This window comes from Cupressus sempervirens, chromosome 3 (genome assembly GCF_028749045.1).
Source record: "Cupressus sempervirens isolate cs-2001-9-10 chromosome 3, ASM2874904v1, whole genome shotgun sequence".
Classification (NCBI taxonomy): Eukaryota; Viridiplantae; Streptophyta; class Pinopsida; order Cupressales; family Cupressaceae; genus Cupressus; species Cupressus sempervirens.
The window spans coordinates 101,285,731-101,308,276 of NC_143120.1; the positions used below are offsets into that span (position 1 = coordinate 101,285,731).

The following is a 22,546-nucleotide window of genomic DNA, read 5'->3' on the forward strand; positions in this document are numbered from 1 at the left end:
TACAACATCATAACTTTAGCCTTTCTCTAGGTGTTCTAGTTACATCTTATTGATTGCCTCCTCCTTGTTAATCAACCAATTCATAGTATTTGGATCACTAAAGCAATTTTCATTCCTACAAATAGAAAGTTTGATATCAATGAAAAAACAATGATTGAGAACATTCTTTACCAGTTCCATTACTTTTTATATATGATCTCTTCAGTTATTTCCAACTATCTCCCTCGTGATCTTTTCAATCAGTTCCAACATGTTATATTAAAAGACTTCAAAATTCTTTTATTTCTTCTAGATTCCTCAACAACTGCTAAAAGATCAGCACATATCACATCCCAACACTTAAAAAAAAAAAAGGTCGTAAATCCATCAGGGCCTAGAGCCTTATCTAGAGAGAGGGAAAAAACAACATTATATAGCTCACTAATAGTAAAAGGAGCCATCAACAACTTATTATCACCTTCTAAAATTAGAATAGGAATTGACTGCAAAATGTCATTAATTTGTTCTTTCAATATATTAGAGGAGCATGCTGGATTTAGTAGTCTTTTATAAAACTTGGTCCCTTCTTCAATACTTTTAGCATAAAAAATGAGGACACCTAAATCCACGTATTTGATTGATAACACTAAGCTTTTATCCTATTTATGTTTGATAGATGCATGAAAATATGATGTATTTTCATCCCCCTCTCTAGAAGCTACATTTCCCTAGATTTCAGCCTCCAATATTCTTCTTCTTTGCTACACAATTCCTCCCATTCAGAATGCAACTACTTTTTCTCCCAATAAAGATCTGAGTTCAAACTATTTTGAACAATTTGTGCATTGACATCTTCTAGTTATTTCTGAACTCTATTTTTTTCATGAAAAATATTTTAAAAACCTTAATCCTCCAATCCATAATTTGACTTTTGATATGCTTAAGCTTGCAAGAAAATTGGAACATTTTGATGCCTTTAACTTTCAATGCACCACTGGTACATTTCTCCTTATTGTTCGACCACATGCCATATTGGGCTATGATTTCTTCTTCTTCTTCTTTTGTTTTTATGCTTCAGCTGGTCAAAATTTCAACCAAATTGGGCTTTTTATGCCTTATTTGGTTTCATTTTGACCAAATCAGGTTCATAATGAAAAAAAAGAAAATTGTATTCATCATTTTTTTATTTGGTGAGTTTGTTTGGCAAGTTTGTTTGGCGGTGGGAGTTTGTTGTTCGATTTGTGCTTGGACTGAATAGGTTGGAATGATATGTAACATTTTCATTTTTCATAGAGAAAATCTATGCAAAAATATTTAGGGTTAAAGAAATTATTTTTCCCCATGGTGAGTATGAGATTTAAATTAGAGATTGTTTTAGATTAGCATATTTGGTATAGTTGCTACAACCACAAGAGGCTCCATATCGGCTATGTTGTGTCAACGTAACCAATCATATATTTGGACTTGCTAACATTTTTTTGCAGGCTTATGCATTATAACTTGTGCTCTTTAGGTTTGTAGGGCTCATTTGCTAGTGTATTGAGTATATGCTTTTGGTAGATTCAGAATGCCTATAATGAATGATATTATCATGTTTTTAAGTTTAATAGATTCTAGCTATAACTATGATATCTAACATATATTTTAGAATTATTGAAGAGAATAAGAAAAATTCCCTCATCTTCATTGTTTGGAACATGGTGAAGTTAGGCATTGCATGATTAAATCCTTTCATTGGAACTTGCCATAGATCTAGGCTTATGTATCATAACTTGTGCTCTTTAGGTGTGCACACCTCTTTGTCACTATATCATTGTATTATGTATATGCTTTTGCTAGATTTTGAATACCTATAATGTATAATATTATCATTTCTTATAATTTAGAAGGTATGTACTTGTTATTATGATATTTAACATAAATTTCAAAATTGCTGAAGAGAATAAGAAAATTGCTAGCCTCTTTAGTCTTAGGAACATGGTGAACCTAGGTATGATGTGATAAAATCCTCTCACTAAAACTTTTGGAGTCTAGACATAATATTTATTTGAAGCATGGTGTTACCATTGAATATACATAATCCATTGGAAGAATATGAAGAATGAAAGGTTGCACATAAGCAAATTCTAAAATCTAAAATCTACTACCACTTAATGAATGACTACACTCACCAATTGACAAGAGAGAAGTTGAATGAATGTAATAGTTTAGATACACTAAGATCTACTTACTCTTATATAACTAAGAGATGTGTTCAAGAAATATAGATAAATGCAATATTGCTAAGGTAGGACAGTGAAAAATTAAGCTTAAAAAGCATAAGTCAATTTTGACTATTTAACAATTTTAATTTAGGAATTAAGCTTTGGTGTGTGAAGTTTAAGCTATTTTAATCATGACAGGTGAAATAAATGCAATAGTTGATGTTTTAAATTCAAGCAACCTACCAAGTCTTGATTCTTGCTCCATTTTCAGTTCTTGTAAATAGAATGTTATGAACCTTGATTTTTTCCACTCTTGCTTCTTCCCCATCTTTCCCTAAGCTCCCAATGCTGAAAATAACAAATAGAACACAATAAAATCATCCCTTAGACACATTATAGGTCAAATTTTGACCTAAACTTTTGACCAACTCAGGTAGAGAGTTGTTCAATACCTTTTTTTAGTTTTCATGCTCGAGTTGGTTGAAATTTTGACCAACTCAGGTTCATAATCAAAAAAATAAGATCATGATTCATTAGCTCTTATTTCGCAGGGTTTGTTTTTGGCAGCACTCTACATGCATGTAGGAGGTATTTGATGACTATTTGATTTTCTTGGGAGCTATTTCATGGTGATTTGATTTTCTTGTTGCCCACACAAAGCCCCAAGTTGAGATTTGGTGAAAAGGTGCTTATTTGTTATTTCATCATACGCCATGGGAGCTATTGGAGGTGAGGTTTTCAAGAGATCCCATATTGAATGATAGGCCTGGTTGGGGAATTCTTCTAGTTTTCATTTATAGAAGCAATTGTGTGTTTGTTTCAGCAACTGATTTGGAAGCATTGATCCACGTGCTTCCTCTTTTCTAATCTTTTTACTTCCATTAAGTCTTGTTGTAGTCTAACTGGTTGTAAAGATCAATTATTGATTTCCCATAACAACATAATCACCAAACATTGAGGAATACCCAATACTAATTTTCCCACCAATTATGTAATTATGAGAGTGCAAGATTATCTTTTAGTTTGGTCCATTTAGCATCATCAGTAACCTCTAATACCTAGGTCACATCTCTAAGAACAATTTCTTTTAGCCCATAATTGGAGATGAATTTAGATGCAATGTATCAATTGAATCTAGAAATACCTTACTACCTTCATCTTCTAGGCCAATTCTCCATCCTTCAATAGATATCTTGTGTTTAAGGGTGTCAAGGTGATCCATCTTCTAAAAGAAAAACATGCACCATTTTATGGCTTTCAATCCAACTACAATACAACTACATTTAGGCTTCTTCTAATTTCTCCACCTTTTGTCCAATTACTATCTAAAAAAATCATCATGCACCTACTCATTTTTCTTAAAGCTCCCACTTTGAATGTGAAGGGATTGTGCAAAAGATTTATGTAGTTCAGAGTCTTCACATCCAACAAAATTTGATTTTTAGTGGGTTCATTTGAAATTATTCATTTTCATCAGCATATAAAAAATCTATTAACATAATTTATACAAAATTTTATCGTTATTCTATTTTGCACACATGCTTAATGAAATATTTGTGAAGATAACACGTAAAAATATTTGATTTTTAGTGGGTTCATTTGAAATCATTCAATTTCATGAGCACATAAAAAATATATTAACATTTATAAAAAAAATTAATTTTATTTTATTTTGCACACATGCCTAATGAAATATTTGTGAAGATAACAAGTAAAATTATTTTGTTTATCTACCTTATAATGAACATTCAATTTATAGGCCAAACCTCTTGACCTTACATATTCACCTCTACTTGTTCAATCAAAACACAACTGTGAATGTTGACCTTCCAAATTTCCATGAAAAGTTGCATGACAACTTTTTGACAATTTTTGTAACTTTTCAATATTTCCAGACAAATGACTTCAAACGCCTACCAAAAATTGATAAATCATGCAAGAACTCTAAAAAACATAAAATTCAAGATTTGTGATCAACTCATAGTGTTTACCAATGTTGACTGACCTACAACTTGCCCATAGGCCTTATTACAACATGCAAGAAATTTTCCTAAAATGCATTCTAGGATGTACTTGAAATTGACTTATTCTCGTGTGTCAACTTGGACACTTATTAATCACCTAATCTATCCAAAATTTGATGTTTGGCCATCTTTTTTAGGAACTTGGGCCCCTGCACCACTGCCCCACTTTGGATTTTTGTACATCGAACATATAAGAATTCCAATTTTTTGGAAGATTTAACGATTTTGAGTTTATTGAAACCTTGTCCAACTCTTTTGCTTCTCCATATTGCATTTCTACAATTTTTTTCTTTTTATTTTTGTGATTGGATTTTGGGAGGTGATACTTGTAATGAAATCTTTGGTTTCTTCTAACTTTTGTCCTTTCTTCCTTGCCAATTTCCTTAACAATAAATCTTTAACCACAAATAATGAAATTTTATGTAAGTGGACAACTTTTCATTGATTATAATATGGGTGAATTTGACCGAAGTGACCAAATTTTTCTTTCAAAACTATATGTGCAGATATAAACATTAAGTAAGACATGTCCAATAATTTTGTAGATATATTTTCCTATGAAGAGAGACCACACCTAGCAATATGAACCCAAAAAAAAATAATGAGACAATTGCTAGACTGTACTCTCAGTTCTGAAGAAAAGTTGATAAATGTAATTTTCCTTGCAAAAAGTGTAAGGGCTTAAAGAATTGAAGAATTCTAATCACAATAGCCCAGAGTCATTGTAGGCAACATGGTCACGTTGACAGGTGTAGACACCTAAAATCCTTTAGAAAATAAAGTATTTTTATTTTCTGAAAAATTCCTAATGACATCATCATTAATTAATTAATTAATTATTTAATTAATTAATTTATTTTTATGCCATTAAATCCCTTTATCTTAATTAAAAATATTTAATCAAGGAATCCCTCCCAAAAATGTTTAAATCTTATTTAAACATTATTTCCTTATTTATTAATTATTTAATTAATAAATTGACCAAAAATCTCAAATAAATAAATAAATAATTTTTTGCCCAAAACTTGGCCAATTTTCTTAAGACCACTAACCTCTTCCAAAATCTTCTAATCCTGCTTTAATTTCGATTAAAGGGTAATGCCATCATTTTCTACTCCTAATCCCAACTCAAAATATTTAATTAAGATTAAATATTAATCCTTATGTTTATTAAAAATATTTTAATAAATATCTCCTCAACCCAAACCCTTGAAATAAATAAAACTTTATTTATTTTCTAAAAACCTTATTTATCCTCATCCTAGGAAGTTTTAGACTCTTCTAAAAAGCCTTGATCCTCATCCAAAGCCTAGACTCTTCTAGAAGATGTCAATCCTTATCTTTAATCCTAATCCTAATCCCCTCCTAACCTTGTCACATTCCCTAAACATGGGTTAAGACTTGCTAACCCAAGCCAAAGTTAACAAATATCTCCTTCTTCACCCACCCTCATTAAATGCCATCCACATGCCCATCTCTAACATCCCTAATCTAATCCTAAGCCATCTCTAATCCAAGCCTTAATCATTTGCACATTCCTAAGTCAAGATTTGGACTTTCTTAATCCAACCCAAGTCAAAATATCTCAACTCTCTCACAAATATTCCAACCATAAAATTTTATGAAGCCCACAAAGCCATAAATGACTCTTACAAGCCCATTCATTGCTCTTACAAGCCATTATGAGGGTCTTTATGAGCTTTGAGCCTCATTTGTTGACCCCTCAACCCCTCTTGCTCTAACCAATGACCCTGTTACATGTGTCACTCCTTGATTGGTTGTAAGGAAGCACAATCCATGTGCTCTCCTCTCATTCAATCTAAACCTTCCATAAGCTTTTTTCCATCATTGCATCCTATCTCTTGATCCCTCAAGTCCTTTGCCTATTTAAGGAATCCTCTCTCAAGCCATTTTAACACAATCTAGAAAGTAAAGCCATAATGCCATTTTGAGAAGCCATTTTTACATCAAATCCATTCACCAAAGTCTATCAAAAATCTTCCATTGAAGCCCATTTGAGCATTTGAGCATACATACATAATCAAGCCATCTTAGCTATTAGGCACACCTCTACATCAAGTGATCATCCTCATTTAGAGAGCCTATCCATGGTTCATATTCTCATTTGAGGACTTCACTTTGTCTCTCATGAAGTTATGTTAAATTAGTATGCAATTTCTTTTGATTGTTTTAATTTAGTGTTTCTAACATACTAAAGTAGCATATACATTTTGGCCTGCCTAGTGGGAACCCGCATGGATCATCTTCATTAGCTTTTTTAGTCAAGTTTTGTATGTTATTTGCTGATTTTGGCTAATTTTTCTTATTTTTGTGATTGGTAGAATTGTATAAATTGGTTTTGTAGGTCCACATGAGCATGAAGAAGACAAAGGAACTCATAGTCTATCACATAGCATTTGTAGACTTTTCAAGCTTATAGGTGGACAAAGCACTTGGAATTCTTCTTCTTGTTCTTGTCTATATTCTTCTTCTATTCCGTCTACTTCTTCTTCTTCTTCTTGAGGGATCTTGGCCTTTTTTTTTTAAGGAAGAAAAATCATACACACTTTTTTTTTAAGTGCTTAAAATGAACCCCCAAATCATACTTAAATCCATTAAAAACTAAAAATTTGCAAAATAAAAATAAAAATCTTTTAACAAGTGAAACTAAACCAATCCATTCATTTGCATCCTTGCAACATCAAAGTTTTAGATGCATTCATGCAAAGTTAGGAACACTTCATTTTTGGGAATTTAAAAAGAACTTCAAGTTTCCATTTAAAAAGGTTCAAAATCAACACTAAGTGCACACTAAAAGTTAAATCAAACTCAAAGCATCAATCAAGGATAAAATGAACCTCATTTGCAAATATTTTAAAGTTCTTTTAAAAATCTCATGAAAACTAAGAGTCCTAAATGGTTGCCAAAATTGTCCTAAAAGCTTTGTCATTTGTTCTGAACAAATGTCTTGTTGCAAAATCTTGAATGTTTCTTAAGTTTTTCATGCATCAAAACAATCTAGGAATATCATTTTTGGGCTTAAAACATGCAAACTAGAACACAAAATCTTGAATGAAAACCAAAGTCCGAAGAGTCATTTTCACTTTTGAGTCCAAAACAATCTTGAATGATCTAAGGTTAAAACAAAGAACTTCAAGGTTCTTAAAACAACATGCAAAATCTCAATCTTGAATGCTCAAAGAAAAAAATTTGAATGTTTAATCACTTGTCTTTGAATGCATGTTGCTAAAATCACTCTTGAGTACCATGATTAAAATAAAGTTTTTTTTTTTTTTTATGAATGCATTATTAAAAAAACAAATCCAATCTTGAATGCCATAGATCAAATAATCATCTTTTGGGGCATAAAAAGAATCCACATTTTAGAAACTTTCTAAGTTATAAAAACAAATAAAGACACTTTGAGTGAATTTTTTGTTGAACTCACCCTCTTTAATCACTCATCATTCTAACCATTGGTTGCAATATCAACACCATATATGGGGATGGGTCTACCTAAGAAGGTGTTAAGTGCTCCACAAAAATCAAATTCCACTCACTTGAGTTTTTCTTAGTCTTTCTAAGACAAAATTTTTTTTGAATGCATATTAGTCTCACTAACACTTCATTTGGGCATAAAAATTGAACAAATCTTGACGTGGAGGGCCTCCGGGTGCATGCTTAAAATCAAGCTTTACACACATCTTTGTTTTGGGCTTAAAACAAAATCACACTCAATCTTGAATGCCTTAAAGAAAATCAATCGATACTTGATGTGGAGGGCCTCTGGGTGCATGGGTTTATTTTCTTGTTTACCCTAACTCTTCTTCTTGCTTGCATTTTTTGATCAATTTTACTTTTGTTGGCACATTTCAAATTGGAATTGAACCTTTGCATCTTAAATCACGTGTGTTTTCAAAAGGTCTAGATCAGAAAACTTAAGCGTCAGTTGGAAAAGAACTATCTTTTAGCCCAAGATCATCCAAGTCTTCTCTCCCCTTGTCGTCTTTCGAGGCTATCTTGGGTGCATAAGATTAGGATCCAAAATCTTGTTTAAGTTTTAGTAGGCTTGCTCAAGGATTTCATCACCCCTTGGGATGACCTCAACTCTAGCGTTTTGGCAGAGTATAAAGATTGAGAGGTGAATCCAAAGACACCTCTCTTGGGATCAAAATTCTGTCACTCGGGCTAAGCCTCAAGGAACTTTATACCCTTGAGAAGTGAAAGAGGAGAAGTGGGTTACCGTTCCTCTTAGCTGTGTGACATCCTTTTGGTTTCATCTACGGATTTGTGCCTCACCTATCTTGTGTATATCGAGGACTCCCTAGCTAAACTAAATTTCGTCCTTGTAGAAAGCTTCCTAGGATGTTGGTGTGTTTGACGTGCTTGCTCCAAAATTTTTTCTGCTTGTCTATTCATAGCTTTTGAATGAATGTTTTCCAACTTTGGTCAAAATCTCAGAAAAGCAAACATCTTCCAGCTCAAGGCATACTTAGCGTAGTCACTGCCTCATCAGAAAATTATCCAAGCTCCCCTACCGCAACCAAATCTATCTAGTTTTTTGCTTTAGAACAATCCCAAATCCAAATTCTATCCAAATCATCCCCCCAGCCAGTTAGCAACCCAATCCAAAATCACCCAAGCCTTTAAGAAATTGTTGTTACTCTGCCAGAGTTTGCTATCCAATCAATCTATCCAAATCTCTCAATCTGCCTAAGGTTATCCCTTTGACAGAGCTTTGTCTAGGGTAATCTAGCCTTGTCACTTGTCATCCCTCATCACCTTAAGCTAAAGGTTGGGATCCACAAGTGGTTAATCTCGTGTCATGCCCATAGGATCATTTGTCTATCCTCAAGTTGACACAAAAAGCCACCAATCTTGCACATAGGAAAGCAAAACTCTCACTTTTTAACAACATACCCTTGAAGTCTTCTATCCACAGGAAAGCCAAAAATCTCTAGCCAATCCTCCTTAGGTCTGTCATGCAGCTTTGACTCTCCCTAGGAAATCTTTCATCAGCCAATCCAAAATCTATGCTTAATCCAAATCCAACCATGAGCTTCCGTGTTCATCCATATCCAAGACCCCATCCCAATCCAACTCATCATCAAAACATGAAATCCCAACCCTATCATGATGAGCTTGGTCACATTGTCCTTTCTCCCACTACATCCTATTCCAATGACGATGAAAATCTTGTTGACTATGACGAGTATCTTGAGAGCCTTAGATGCCTTCCGCCAACCATCCCTTAAAATCCAAGTATTCCTCCAAACTATCTAGTCATGCCATCTCATATCCCAGCTTCTACTCCATCACCCAATCAACCAAGCTTCCAAAATTCCACCCCCATCACACCAGCTATTCCTGTCAATCCACCACCTCCACCTCTGACGCATGAATCTCCCATAAATCTCCTAGAAAAAATACAAGAAAAGCTGCCTCCAATAGTCGATAAGCCATGTCATCTAATCCAACCATGTGGAGTAGTTAGTGATGAAGCTTCCCCATCTATAACATCACCTCCATCTCCCATAGCTATCATCCCCATACCTTCCATCAAATTGCTTAAAATCCTTCCACTTTTCGCAAGCATCAAAACCCCACCACCTATCAAATCCCTCCAAATGCTATCCACATCACCTCCAAGCATTTCCCAAATTTCTCATAATGACCCTTATGCATCCATCTTCTACTCACCCATCTCCACTACCGAATCTCCCATCCATCCGCTACCATCCACTCCAATCCAATCCTATCAAGATCCTGCCCAAAAGCATGTTGACATCCCCCAAAGCATAAAAAAATATATCATCATACCATGTCTTTCTTCCATAGTGCAATCACCATCCCCTCCATCTCCTAAACCTCAAGCCATACCTCCTCTAATGTAGGATATCTTTTCATCCCATTAGCTAAATCAAGATCCTATCCTACTATCTCCTCCGCTCCAGGATTCCATCTTACCACCTATCCAAGCTATTCCACCATCTATAATCTACCCTCTTGGTTCACTTACATTCATCCATGGTGGCCCCCTCTCAGTAGAAAAATTAAGAATAGTATCTCCCCATTGCAGTACATTTAATAAAGCACTTCTACCCTTTTCTACAAGCAAAAATTTTTCTCAGCTTGTTCAAATGCTCAATTGATGGCATTATCAAGGTCAAGGTTTAGGACCACAAGAGAAAGGAATTAGAAAGCCTATTATTGCATAAAAGAATCTAGGATTTTATGGTCTTGGATATGTATCCAAAGGCTCACCATCTAAAAGTGTTGGTACACGCAATCCCCAAACCAAACCTATCTCTAGGCCCACCATGCCAACCTCCCATCACTCCTTCGAGAAATCTTATGTCATCCCCCCTCCACCATCTTTGCAACCAAAAACAACCTACCATATCCCCCCTTCATCCACTAAATCCATTTTGGGTCCCTATGTCCCAAAATCTACCATCCTCCATCCTTCTATCAGCCATCATAAAAATCATATTCCCTCCATTCCTACACAAGATCAACAAAGGAACATATCAGGGCACATCATCCATCATCATCCCCCTATACGCTCTTCCATATCCTCTCCATCTCACAAAGCTTCTCCTAACCATCTTCCCAAAGCTTACCACAACAATGTGAATGCCAACTTCGAAATGCATAAAGCTAAAAATCTACATCCTAGGAAATCATATGTCTATTCTAAAAGACATACTCCAAAAAGGAAAAATCCAATCAAAGAATGCAAAACAATGCAAAAGCCTATGAAAAGAAAATTCAAAACCATGTGGATCCCAAAGAAAAAATTTGAAACCCAATGCATAATGGCATCCACCATTGCTAATCCCCCATCTAGTGACTTGTGTCCCCCATCTCCTAACTCCATCTTGGTTGCCTATATCCCCAAGCACACTTCCACAAATCCTCCATCAAGCCTGCATCTACCATCTATTCCCCATATGCTCTTTTCACACCCGTCCCAACATGTGCCAATGTTGATCCTACAAGCATCCCCATCTCATGCTCCTTTCTGACCTTTTCATCCCTCCATCTCCTACCATCAATCGCATCTAATCCAATCTATTGCATAAATCACACATCCGATGTACCAACAGCTAGCAGCAAAATTGAACATTCCAATAGCCAGTGAAAAATCCCAAAAAAAAAGCCAAAAATAGCTAAAGAAAGCGAAAATCATTCCAGCTAAGTCCAAAGTCAAAAAGTCAAAAAAAAAGAGAAATAAAGCATCCACTGGTGAAAACATGGCAATTCAAGCACCTTGGACAAGTACCATGATGAAAACTTAGCAAACAAGCATCATGCGTAATCCAGCCATCCCCAACTTAGCCTATCATCATCATGCTTTTGGTCACGTCTTGCCATCCAGCTCCATCTTCCAATTTATCCACCTATCTTTCATCCTCCAGCTTTTATCTATCACTATCCACTTATCTTCTATAACCTCACCCCATCATCCCAGCTATCATCTATCTCCCTAGCATCTTCAGCTTTTCTGTCCTAGCTTCAATCCTATCACATCCATCATAAGACCTACTTCCGCATGTCATCTTCTGACTGGGGGCACTGTATTCCTTGGAGATCTTGTCTTGTCCATCCTTCCTTGTCATTGGTATCTTACTCTAGGCTATCCTCATGCAAATCCAATCTCATCCTCTCATTAGCCATTCACTCTAGCACCATCTATCAGCTCATCTTCCACCAACCTTATCATTTTCCCCATCCTTGGTCGCACATCTATCATCATCATTAGATGCATCCTGCCAAATCCATGTCTTCCGCTATCACCTCATCCTTAGCTTTGGCATCCTGCACCAACTTGAGCCATCCCACTATCTTATCATCCGAAGCCTTTGTACAGCTTGTAAATAATCTTGTATCCAATGCTTTTATCATACCTTGTATCATAGCTTGTATATCCAATGTTGTCCAAAGAAACTTGTACATTTGTACCATATCTTGGTTTGTCAGCTTGTACATCCTCTTTAGCTTAGTACCATTGTATCTATCTAGTGTTTGTGTCAGTTCATCCTTGATCAACATCTTGCACACATTGCTCATCTTGGTTAGCTATTCCAATGCATCCTTTAGCTAGATTTCTTGTCACCAAAGTGTTATCCTTCTTAGTTTAGCTTGCTAGATGCATCACTAATCCAAATCCACCAGCTTAGGTTCTCTCTGATAGATCCTTGTAGGATATTGCTTTCCTCATGTCTGATCTTGGTCCATTAGTACCTTGTCCTACCCATCTCATTGGCCAATGGTTCTCTTTTGGATTTTCACTTTCTTTTAATTTGGAATCTTTCCTTTTGGGTCTTGAAGTATCTTTTCCAAGCAATCTTTTTGTTCCCTCCTCAAGGTTGCCACGATCTTCCATATCATGGTATGCTGTGAATGGGGCACACTGAGCGTACGATTTTGATCAAGTCTTTCATTTGTTTTTTTTTTTGCTTGTGGGTTACCTAGTGTCAGTTCCACACTGTTTCCTCTGGGTTTCATGTATGATGCTGGGGCAATCCTTGTGTGTTTGTTTTGAGTCAATCCGTCAGTCCTCTGGATAGTTGGTGACATGGACTTGATGTTCTTGGTAACCTTGGCAATTAACCAACAGTCCTATAGCAAATCTAGAGCTCAACTACATAGAGGTACTTCTCTTTGAAGTATCCCCTCGCTCAAAAAGCTTCAATGGATTCCCTTCATCTCCATTATCCCCCATCCATATCTAGCATCTGTCTCTCCTACCCCAACTAATGCATCAGTATCTCTTTGAATTAATCTTCATTTTTAGCTTTAGGGATCCACAATCCTAGTCTAAGGGATCCAATAATCCAATCAATCCACCAAGCCTCATCTTTCGAGATCCACAATCCTAGTCCTAGGGATCTCTGAAACCCATCTTCCACCAATCTGACTCTTTGAAATCATGTTGCATTAGCTTTATAATCCCCTCATCCTTCTCCCTATCCTAGATTCCTTTTTATAGTGTTCCAGTCCTTCATCCTCCACTTTCCCTAAATTCTTAAGCTTGCTTCCTCTTGTGCATCTAATTCTCCTTTATCATTCTCCCATAGTGAGAGTTTGAGCTAATTTAGCCTCTTCTCTTAAGCCACTCTTTGTCCTACCACCCAGCAAGATTATTGTACTTTTCAAGAAGCTGTCGAGCCTCTCTTTTTCTCTCTAATGCCTTCTTGAGGGGGCATCTCGCAGTCCATTCTCTCCTCTTCTGCTCTAGCCTTGGGAATCTTATTTTCTTATCTTTGATGCCATGCCACTTGCGGCATCACATCAAAGAGGGGAAAAATGTAGACACCTAAAATATTTTAGAAAATAAAGTATTTTTATTTTTTGAAAAATTCTTGATGACATCATCATTTATTAATTAATTAATTTATTTATTTTTATGCCATTAAATCCCTTTATCTTAATTAAAAATATTTAATTAAGGAATCCCTCCCAAAAATGTTTAAATCTTATTTAAACATTATTTCCTTATTTATTAATTATTTAATTAATAAATTGACCAAAAATTTCAAAATAAATAATTTATTTATTTTTTGCCCAACACTTGGCCAATTTCCTTAAGACCACTAACCTCTTCCAAAATCTTCTAATCCTTCTTTAATTTTGATTAAAGGCTAATCCCATCATTTCCTACCCCTAATCCCAACTCAAAATATTTAATTAAAATTAAATATTAATCCTCATGTTTGTTAAAAATATTTTAATAAATATCTCCTCAACCCAAACCCTTGAAATAAATAAAACTTTATTTATTTTCTAAAAACCTTATTTATCCTCATCCTAGGAAGTTCTAGACTCTTCTAGAAAGTCTTCATCCTCATCCAAAGCCTAGACTCTTCTAGAAGATGTCAATCTTTATCTTTAATCCTAATCCTAATCCCCTTCTAACCTTGTCACATTCCCTAAACATGGGTTAAGGCTTGCTAACCCAAGCCAAAGTTAACAAATATCTCCTCCTTCACCTTCCCTCATTAAATGCCATCCACTTGCCCATCTCTAACATCCCTAATCTAATCCTAAGCCATCTCTAATCCAAGTCTTAATCATTTGCACATTCCTATTCCTAAGTCAAGCTTAAGACTTTCTTAATCCAACCCAAGTCAAAATATCTCAACTCTCTCACAAATATCCCAACCATAAAACTTTATGAAGCCCACAAAACCATGACTCTTACAAGCCCATTCATTGCTCTTACAAACCATTAAGAGGGTCTCTATGAGCTTTGAACCTCCTTTGTTGACCCCTCTTACTCTAACCAATGACCCTATGACATGTGTCACTCCCTGATCGGCTATAAGGAAGCACAATCCATGTGCTCTCTTCTCATTTAATCTAAACCTTCCATAAGCTTTTTCCCATCCTTGCATCCTAGCCCTTTGCCTATTTAAGGAATCCTCTTCCAAGCCATTTTAATACAATCTAGAAAGTAAAGCCATAATGCCATTTTGAGAAGCCATTTTTACGTCAAATCCATTCACCAAAATCTATCAAAAATCCTCCATTGAAGTCCATTTGAGCATTTGAGCATACATACATAATCAAGCCATCTCAGCTATTAGACACACCTCTACATCAAGTGATCATCCTCATTGAGAGAGCCTATCCATGGCTCATATTGTCATTTGAGGACTTCACTTTGTCTTTCATGAAGTTATGTTAAATTAGTATGGAAATGTTTTTCGATTGTTTTAATTTAGTGTTTCTAACATACTAAAGTAGCATATACATTTTGCCACAATTTTGATTGATTGGTGATGTGAATTTACAATAGGAGGAACATGGAGGTGTGAATATCCAAGTTGAGGATAACACTCCCATGGAAGAAGATGATAATGTGCTAGAGGACATGATTGAAGAAGATGGTATTGACATAGCTAAGGAAGATGCTCATGATGATGGTACTAACACATATGATAATGATGATGAAGATGATCTTGATATACCTATACTTGACAAGGCACATGGGCCCTAATACCAAAGCTCCCAAAAACCTCTTCTCTTTATTATAGTGTTGTTGGTGAACTTGAAGGTTATGAATGGTTTATGCAATGTAGAAATGTCATGTATGCTAAGGTATGCCATTTATGTCATCTTTAATGTAAGCATACCATTACTATGTTAGAATTATGATATATTTTTCATTAGTGCAAACACTTATTCGATTCTGAATGCTTATCAAGGTCATCAATTAGTCTACAGTATATACAAAGCATTCAATGGCTACCTTATAAGTTCAGTAGGTAAACAATTCTTACCAAGTATTCCAAAGGATACCGAGTGAATGGGTAGTTCAGCAGTGTTCACTGAGCAAAGAAAGGTAAATAAAGAACTCAGTGTTTATCGATAAAAGCAAGGTAAATGAAGAACTCAATGTTTACCAAGCAAAGGAAGGTAAATGAAGAACTCAGTGTTCACTGAGCAAAGGAAGGTAAATGAAGAACTCAGTGTTCAACGAGCAAAGGAAGGTAAATGAAGAAATCAGTTTTCACGGAGCAAAGGAAAGTAAATGAAGAACTCAGTGTTCACTGAGCACATGAAGGTAAATGAAGGACTTAGTGTTCACCAAGCATAGCAAGGTAAACAAAGAAGTTAGCTTTTACTAAGTGACACTATATCTATCGAGTCACCAATGGTTACCGAGTTTCAAGCAGTATTGTGTGGCTAGTATGAACCAAGCCTCTACTTATATCGAGTGCATGATGATACTAAGTAATCTAGTGGATGTCGAGTATCAGAAGGTCACCGAGTCAGCTAGAGGAACTCAAGTTTTCTACTATCTAGCCAACTCAATAATTTTCTGTTCACTTGTGTTTTGGATGACCTTGTAACTATAAAAATATTGGAATGGTATATATGTAATGTATGATATCATTTTTAAAATATGAAATGGAATGTGAACATATTGGCATAAAATAAGAAAGTATTGTTCGCATGAAAAGAAGGTATTGCTATCAGCAGCAAAGCAAAAGGAATACAACAAGGACAGCATAAGGAGCAAAAAAGTTATATCTATCACATCAGGTGATCAATGCAAAAGGATCTTATCAGCAAACAAGTTGTAAGTAGATCCACTATTTCATCCTAACAGGTGAATCAATTTTTAAATCCTATAACAAGGTAGACTTAACAGTCTTTTGTAAATCTCCTAACAGAGTGCATACTTCATTGTATGTTTGTAAATCCTCTAACAAGGTGGATCTAGCAGTCCTACTTGCTCCTAATAGGGTAGATTATCAGAAGTGATCATTGTAAGCCTTAACAAGCCAACTTTATATTGCATTATTGAAGTTTTGTGGGTATCATCCCCACCCTAGTTTTACCTTCTATTTGGAAGGTTTCTAGGTCACCAAATCTCTGTGTACATGTGCAATAAATGTTTGTTCCTTCAGTTTTGTAGTAGATTAGATGAATGAATGATGAATGGGTAAAATGCTGAATTGTTTAAAATTTTTATAAGTTACTAATTCACCCCTCCCCTCTCAGTAACCTACCTTGTCCTGAATATTTCCAATAATTGGTATTAGAGCTTTGTGGCTCTCAGGATAAAGTTTTACAGCTTGAGAAAAGATCAAGGACAATGGAGATATTCAGACTTGAAAAATCTATTGAAAATGAAAAGCTAGATCTGGAAATGGCCATGGCTCAACTCAAAGAAGCAAATGAGCATCTTTCTCAATCTCTAAAAAGAAGGAAGGAACTTGCAAGACAAATAAGTGATCATCAATATGTTGAAGAAAATATTGAAGACCTTTTACCATCAAGTAGTTCAAATGAAGCTAATGAAGCAATCAAGAAGCTCCTAGCTAAAAATGGTTCTCTATAGGAAGAAGTAAGGAAGCTTAAAAGAGAACAATAAATCCAATCCATCAGGCTATGTGAAGTTTTGGAACAGAGAAACAAGGCAAATGAAGACCTAGAGGTAAGAAATAATCAATCCCTTCAGCATGAAAATCTTGTAGGTCAACTATCTAATGCAAATGAAGAAATTATGAATCTAAGATCTGAGAATGAAAGTTTGAGAAATGATTTAATTACTGAAAGACAAATCAATGCAAGCTTACAAAGTGATCTAAGATCTAAAAGAAAAATCAATGAAAGTTTGGAAAATTACTTGATCACTAAAAGGCAAGTCAATAAGAGAATGATGAAATCTCAAGTAGACATGACTCAATTAAATCAGCAAAGTGAGCAAAACTTTCATAGACAAAAAGGTAAAGCCGGTCTTGGATATAAGGAAGAAGGTGAATCATCCAAACAAGGTGCCCAAAGGAATCAAAGACCCACTTGCAATCACTGTGGCAAGATAGGTCATACATCAAACAAATGTTGGAGTAATAGAAAGGAAAAATTCAACGGTAAATGCTTCAACTGCAATCAACATGGTCACAAAGCTAATGAATGTAAAGAAAAACCAAAATTTGAAGGCAAATGTCACAAATGCAAGAAACATGGTCACAAGGCATTCCAATGCAGATCCAAATCATTCAATCCAGCTGAAGAACTTGTCAAAGCAATCTTTGGATGGGACTACAATACTTGGTATAGATGTCATTATTGTGGAGAATATGGATAGGTTGACAAAGACTATTCAAGGCATCATTTAAGGAAAAGAGACACAATAGTAAGATGCTATACATGTACAAAACTTGGTCATATAGCCAAGAATTGCATAAATGCTAAAAGAATTGAAGATGAAAAAAAAGCTAAAGTTGACAACATTCGAAAGCAGATGAGACAACAATGGATTCCTAAATCTATCGAGCAAGATAGTTCAAATGATGGTTATGTCACTCAAGAAATGGGTGACTCCACCATTTCCAATTAAATTTAAGAAATATCAAGAACTCCATCATCAAGCCATATCTTAAGTAGTTCCATAATGAAAAAGTGCAAATGATCAAATCAAAATTTTAGGTTCAAGAACCAAAGGAAAGTTATCATTCACCATGTTGCATTTATCGAGCAAGGTTGGTTAAAGACTTTATCAAGCTAGGTTGAGAGTATCAAAGATTTTCTTTGATCACCAAGTTCCAAAGCTTTATCGCGTAGAGTGATGACAGATTGGCAAGCACTATGTCATCTCATCTACCTTCGTATCAAGCATTAATGATAGTATTTCCATGAAAAGGGCAGAATTCAATTTCATTTTTCACCACGACTTAAGAATACTAAGAGCTAAAAGATTTTTAGTGAATCTTGAGAAAATTCCAAGCGATTTGAGGCAAATTTCCTATGAAGAATTTGTTCAATATTTTCTTATATTTACCAAGCAGCAATGGCATCCGCAAGCACCAGTACTAGCAAGGTGAAAAGAGGTTCAGAGATGTTAATAAAGGGTACAGAATGGAAAGTGCCCAATTTCAAGATTGTTCTAGCCATTGCTGAATCACTCGACCCAACTAGAGCTCAATCAAAAATACCCCCAAAGTACTTCTTATCAGTGATATTCGTACTCATTTCAAATGTTTTATTCAAGAAATTATAAACCTAGAAATGGACAGTGCCCTAGGTGAAATGAGTGTAGATGGCTCTCTAAAACCTGAGTTCAAGCATCTTGAAACCAAAGGCTTGACACATATCTCACATATGCCTAGAAACTTCCAAAACAAATGGATTAGGTATATCCTGAGTCAGGTACATAATGGAAAATTTTGGTTAGAGCAATCAGTGCTTATCACTAAGAAAATGATTCACAAAATCACGAGTCTCCCTATGCTTAGCAAAGCCAAAACCACCAAAACCCTAAGTTGGGAGGAGTTACAAACGCAAACCCTAGCCGAATGGGATGGTAGAGGTTTAAAGGTAAACACTATATCTAATGTTGAACTAAGATTCAACATTCATGTAATTGCATATAAATTATATAGTTTCAGTAGACTGAATAGTGTACCTTGTGAAGCTGTGGATTTGGCCCTCAAGGTTGTGAAGAAAAACCTTGAACTTGATATGTCTGAAGTATTGCTAAAATAATTGAATAAAAATATGGATAGTATAAGGACTTCCAAGAATAACCCTTGTAAATTTGGTTTTCTATTGATTTGTTTATTTTTCTATATTCAAAAATTCTTTCTATCAAAAGGAACTATCGTATGGAGAAAAGACATTTCAATTTTGTATCAAATAAATGAGTTTGTAGCAGAGATGGGTGAGAATTTTGATAGCATCATGAAAAAATATTTTGAAGATTTTAAGGAAAGAATGAATAACAGGTTTCAAATTCCTCCTAAGCTTGTTGAGGATTATAAGGATGATGAATGCTTCACGGTTGGCTATGATAAGGTGTACATCTAGGCAATTAGACCTCGAGTTGCATGGGTAAAACCTCCTCCCTATGAGGTAAATATTGATGAAGCCAAGGACATCATAAAAGCACTAATAAATGAGCCAGTAGAACCAAGGCAACAAATTTTTGGAACCTATGATGAAGCAAAGGCCAAAATTCAGCTTGAAATCAAGCTACCACATGCCATAAGCAAAGGCAAGAGGAAGATAGCAAAATTGAAAACTACATCTGGCCCTCTTATTCTAATAGAAGGAAAAGGTGAGGATGAAGGAGATGATGAAGAAGGAGGAGAAGAAGAAAAAGAAGAAGAAGAAATTGAAGAAGAACCTCCAAAGAAGAAGGGTAGGATAATAATTACCAAACCTAAAAAGAAACCTACTGCAGTATTTACCAAAAGGACCAGAAAAGGTAAGCAGGAACCTATATTGGTCAGGCCTGCACCTACATTTGAGGAAAGGCTCAAACAATTGGAAGAAGGAGCTGGCATCACAAATTTCAAAGCATTGAAATTTGAAACTAGAACAGGTGCTGAGAAGATGTAGATAGAGGAACTGGCACTAAGCAAGATGGGTAAATGGAACTACTCTTCAGATCAACTTGCCTCCCAAATCTCAAAGGAACTATTGGAGAGATTGCAACTGAAATGGGAATCAGCAAGCCAAACGGTAAAAGATATCTATGAGCAATCCCTAAAGAATCTTCAACCAAGTCTCACTGGAGCAGAAGTAAAAACAACAATGAAAAACCATGAAGGTAAAATGATGATCAGATTCCACACATGTTTAGTTTTGATCAAAGACATTGAGCATGTTGTAAATGATGCTACAAACATGTGGAAAAACATCTATCATCTGCATAATCCCAGTGAAGACCCAGTGGAAATCAAAGATGATGACAATAGTGACAGTGATGATATTGATGGCACTCCATCCATCACAGTTTCATCAAGTGAGCTTCATGCATTAATGGGAGAAGATAAGGAGGAAGAAGCTGAAGAGGAAGATAAGGAGGAAGATGATCTAGTAAAATTTGCAGCAGTAGTCATTGCATCCCTTCCTCACTCTCCACCTAAAATTGTCACATCATCAAGGTTGGAGTCAGATTCAATAGGTTTGATAGCATCCACATCAGATTTATCATCTGCACCTGCCACATCATAGCTCTAGGTATTATCAATGGAAGTTTCTACCACTTTATTGACCGAGCTACAACCCTCTCCTTCATCTACCAAGCCAGCCTCCTCAGGTCCATCACCTTCAGTCGGTATAGCATTAAGTTCCACAATTTTGTCAGCTACATTAGCACCAATTTTTGTACCAATTAGTCTCCCCATTATAACTATTCTAGCTTGTTCTACAATTTTGTCTGCATTATCTGCATCTACTTCAAATCTAGTTAGATTAGATACTACATTACCAATTGTATCACCATTTTTGGGAAGTACTCCAATTTTGGATCCAATAAATACTCCTATTGGTACTCAACCCTTAAGTATACCAGTCTTCACTACTAGTCCTTCCATCTCCACTATTATGTCCACTCCCAAGGTCAAATCAGTCATCACAGAAGTGAAACTAAAGCAACCATTAAGACTTCTGCTCACTAGAAAAGAAATTCTTTAGGATATTGACCTAGATGCATAAATAGTGATTCCAAAAATTGACTATGAAAATGCTATCATTGAAGAAATAAGGTATGCTAGTCAACTAATAGAGATGAAGGCTACACAAAAGTAGTTAAGGTTTGAAAGGGATAAGGAGTACAGAATAATTGAGAATGCCAAAAATATAATTATAGAAGCTATAGGTGTTGAAGTAGATTCTACTCAACACATTTTGATTCAGTTAGAAGAGGCTATAAATAAATTCAATGAGGACACCTCCGATGAAGAAAATTTGATAATAAGGTGCTTGAGCACATTGCTCAGTAGATTGCAATAAAATAGATAGAATTGTCCACAATTCTAGTCAATCTTGAAAATTCTTTTAATAATGTAACTTCACTTTTTGCCAAACTTTGTGATGTTACCGAATATACCAAGGAAATTAAAGAAAAATTAAATAAAATTGATGAGGATATGAAGGTCAGTGCCCAAAAGCTGCAACTTGACCCCAATTCAAGTTCATCCCATCATTTCAGAATCAGATTTTTGTCAGAAAAGTAGGCAGAACTATTGAGAGAGGAAGCTAGGATCAGATCTACACTGATTGACATCCAGAATATGATTCTTCCTATCATGGACACAATGTAGAAACACATTGCCTACTCCGAAATATTGATCCATGACAATAATTTATCAGTTGCAGATCATGTGATTGAACTTTCAACTAAAGTTCAGACAGCACTCTCCACCTGCAAAATTTTGAAAGAAAATTTGGATAAGACTTTGGCTCTTATTCTCAAGGTACATTCTAAGTTTATCTCCCATTTTGGTGTTTCTATGTAAATATATATTGTTTAATTTGACATTATTGTCAAAAAGGGGGAGTTAGAGTACCAAAGAAGAAATAGAGACATATGTAAATAATGAAGCCATGTGTATAGATAAGAGATATTTGTAAATACTATGTGCATATTATATGGGGGAGATATATGTAAATCAAGATTCAAAATTTTCACATAAGTTTTGGCTCATAAGTGTTTTTGTCACTAATGCCAAAGGGGGAGATTGTTAGAATTATGATATATTTGTCATTAGTGCAAACACTTATTCGATTATGAATGCTTATCGAGCTCATCAATTAGTCTATAGTATATACCAAGCATTCAGTGGCTACCTTATAAGTTTAGCAAGTAAACAGTTCTTACCGAGCATTCCAAAGGATACTGAGTGAATGGGAAGTTTAGCATTGTTCACTGAGCAAAGGAAGGTAAATGATGAACTTAGTGTTTATCGAGGAAAGCAAGGTAAATGAAGAAATCAGTGTTCACCGAGAAAAGGAAGGTAAATGAAGAACTCAATGTTCACCGAGCAAAGGAAGGTAAATGAAAAACTCAGTGTTCACCAAGCAAAGGAAGGTAAA

General features: G+C 35.3%; 1 pseudogene; it reads right to left on the reverse strand.

The window, feature by feature from the left end:
- The window catches only part of LOC149564983 (uncharacterized), a 44,546-nt pseudogene extending 23,690 nt beyond the window's left edge, over window positions 1-20,856 (reverse strand).
- Window positions 20,857-22,546: the final 1,690 nt, after the last annotated feature.